This window comes from Cynara cardunculus, assembly GCF_001531365.2.
Source record: "Cynara cardunculus var. scolymus isolate 2C chromosome LG 2, CcrdV1, whole genome shotgun sequence".
Lineage (NCBI taxonomy): Eukaryota > Viridiplantae > Streptophyta > Magnoliopsida > Asterales > Asteraceae > Cynara > Cynara cardunculus.
This window is the reverse complement of record NC_037529.1, coordinates 34,401,669-34,405,166: the sequence shown is the minus strand read 5'-3', so window position 1 is coordinate 34,405,166 and position 3,498 is coordinate 34,401,669.

Here is a 3,498-nt window from a genome sequence, read left to right as displayed (position 1 = left end):
ACAAGGGATTTGTTGATTGGGTGAGAAGCATAACCAACGATGCTTAAACCATAGTTGTCTAGGGTAGTTATGTAAGAGCTTAACAAGAATTGGGTGATGTATGATTCAGGTGTAGGTTCGGTGGCTGAAAGTGCATAATAAAGTGGATGGTTACGATGAATTTCAAGAAGGGGGAAAGTGAATTCAGGGAAACCTGTTGAAGATGGAACGAAGTAATAATTATTGGGTTTCTTTTCCAGGATGACTTTCTCATACCGATTTTGACCAAATGATAGAGCGTGAGACGTTAATGCTTGGGCTTGTGTTACTTCGTTGTCGCTTGAGACGTTAGCAGATTGAGCGGAGGCTGAAGAAGAAGACATAGTTGCAGGTTTTTTGTGAAGCTTGAAATTTGCAGCTTCGTCGGAGAAGAAAGATATTGTAAAGGTTTACGTTTTTGGGGGGAAGGGATATTTATAGTGAGGGATTTGAACTGAACCGTTTTATTGGGAGAAATATCGTGATGAGTGGCTAAAGGGTGTGACGAATCAAAACTATGAAACGCTGGGTAGGGAAGACGCGCGATTGATGACGTGCGCCCCCGATTCTGACACGYRCGTGATWWKCTTTAACCCTTATCCACAGAACCACGCGCACCATATCAATAATAAAGAACTATAAGAGAGTTCTGTCAGAGGCCTAAGGGTAACAGAGCCTCTGTGATATGTGCTGGGTCTTCTAATATGTTACACCTTTATTTACCTAAACGGTTTGAAAGTCCTCAGAGAGATGAGTATTTGTTCAGTTCAAACCCACAAAGCCTCTGATAGAAGCATCAGAGGTTCTGATGAATTGACCTCTGAGAACAAGATACTTCAAATGTTTTGGCACCTTCTGAGGTTTTGATTTTCATTTCAAAACTCCCCCTATGAGCCGGCTTCCATGGCTCCCCCTTGAACTAAAAACCATTTAAAATCCTAAGACGAAGTATCGACAAAGGATCCGTTCAAAGAGCTTCTGAGAGCTATCACAGAGGATATGTGAAATGACTTCTGTGATTGAAAAACATTTTTCTTCTTCAAAAGGTTTTATTATTTTTAAGCACATGCTCCCCCTCAAACTTTGCAAGTCTTTGCAAGATAAAACCTGTTAACTATGAAATCAAGTGAAGATTAATCAAGAAATTAAAGCTATATACAAAATGAAATTTAAAAAGGTAAAATTATATACAAAAAGAGATTATTCAAAGAACTTTATACAAAAAGAATAAATTATAAGACATACAACAACAGGACCTTCTCCTTTCTTAAGGTATGATGACAGAAGCTCTTCTGCATTTACAGAACCTCCTCCTACTTCTGCATTTAGAGAACGTTTGATTTGGGTACCCACTTCCAATTGGGTCCCTTAAAATTAGCCTGTTTAAAGTATGCCATGGCATCTTTTGGTTTGGTCTTATTGTTCTTAGAAGAAGAATTGCCAATATGTCTATTGTTCACCCTGGATCCATGGTTCTTAGGGTGAGAGACCAGACAGAAAGAATGGTGAATATGATCAGACAGAGCATGCATGATATTGAAACAATCACAGAAGGAAACATTACAAGAAGCTTTATTGAAAATTTCTTTAAATTCATCAAAGAAGGGTACATAATTTTTAATTTTAGAGCCCTCCTTTGGCTTTCTTGCTTTTACAGAGACAGAAGCAATGTTTGATTGAGGCCATTTTCTTAATTGTTGCCAAGTGTAATTTGGTCTTTGAGTTGCAGAGGAAGAGCATTGAGAGTTACTTTGTCTTTGAATTTCCTTCTTTCCTTTGTCAAGATCAATAATAGTTTCTACAACTTGTGTAGGCCTATCTTCATGATCTGAGGCATATTCATGCTTAGAAGTATCTTTTTTAGAGAGCTCTGTGACGAAAACCTTTTTATAAAGAGACTCATTTACAGAAGGCTCTGTGATATATTTTGGAAAAAATTCCAGAGCCTCTGAGGATAATTTTCTATCAAGAGGCTGACCAAAAGCATAGTTTTCTTGAGTTTCTGGTTGTCCAAACTTAAAAATTCCTATCTGACTCTATCTTATAAATCTCCTTGGTGCAAAAATTCTCTTTCTTTTTGGAAGAATTCCTTGACAGAAATAACATTACATTTCTCATGCTCTAACATCCTTATCTCATCAACCTTGTTTTTCAATTCTTTTTGAACTTCGGCAATCTTTTCCTTTGAAGATCTTTCCAAATTAACAAAATTATTTTGAGCTTCTGTGAACATTTAAAAAAATCTGTTTCTCTCCTCTGTGAGAAGAATGACTTCTTTTTCACAAAGAGAAAGTTTTTCTTTTAGCTTGTAATGTTCCAAATGACATGAATCAAAATTATCAAATGATTCAGAAGAGTAAGAAGTTACAACCTCTTGGTCACTTGTGTAAGAGGAGTCTGAGCCATTATTTGTCATTCCATAGAGGGACTCATTCTCTGTGTCTGACAGAGGTTCATCCTCCTTAGCTTTAAAGCTGTGATGTTCATCGATACACATGGCTCTGTTGATCTCGAGAGTTTTCTTCCCTTCCTTGATTTGTTTCTCCAATTCAGCCCAAATGTCCATAGAAAACTGGCAATGATCAATACTCTTGAAGATCTCATGTGGTATTACCATGATCAACATCCTTTTACATTTGTTTTCTAATTCAACTAATACCCTTTCTTCATCGGTCCAGTTTTCGATTGATTTGGGTTCATAATGCTCAGGAAATCCAGTGGTTGTACCAGTTGCTGGAACTCGTGGAATTAACATCATTGGTACGTATGTAGGATTGTAGAGAAATTCACACATTCTAGGGTGAATTCCCTCCAAAAAGTTGATCATATGCACCTTCCATTGTTGATATTCTTCTAGAATAAGCATGGGAGGATTTGATTGAGATCCAGTACTCATGAACAATGTATTAACCAAATTCGCCATTGAAATTCGACTTAATAGAGAGAAACAGGGTAAACTGGAGAAAACTGGGGTTCTAGAAAATGCAGATTAATACCAAAAACAGAATTAATCGAATWAGAATTCAATTCCTGCTTTGATACCAATTGTTAGGACCTGTAAATTCCGCTTTGGTATTTGATCTCTTACTCTGAATGATCTTTAAGACGATTACAGTGCAGCGGAAACAATGATAAGAACAAAACAGAGAAATTAACTAAGAACACATAGATTAATATGAAGAAGATGGACGCAATTGAATAGCTTCAAAGGTTTTTCAATTCATTGAAAATATAGACGATTACAATTCGGAAGCACACTGAATTACAAAGGCCTAAGCTGCTATTTATACTAGTTCCTAACGAYCTKTHTRACATGACCTAGACGTGTGAAATCATCCAAGCCGTCCAAATAAAGTCGATTAMAGACCTAGTCACGTGAGAAGCACGTGCAGCTAACAACCTTTGAAAAACGGCAGAACAGGATCTTCATAGAAGACGAATCCGCAGACCCTCTGTGAGCCATGTCAGAGGCTCTGCTAT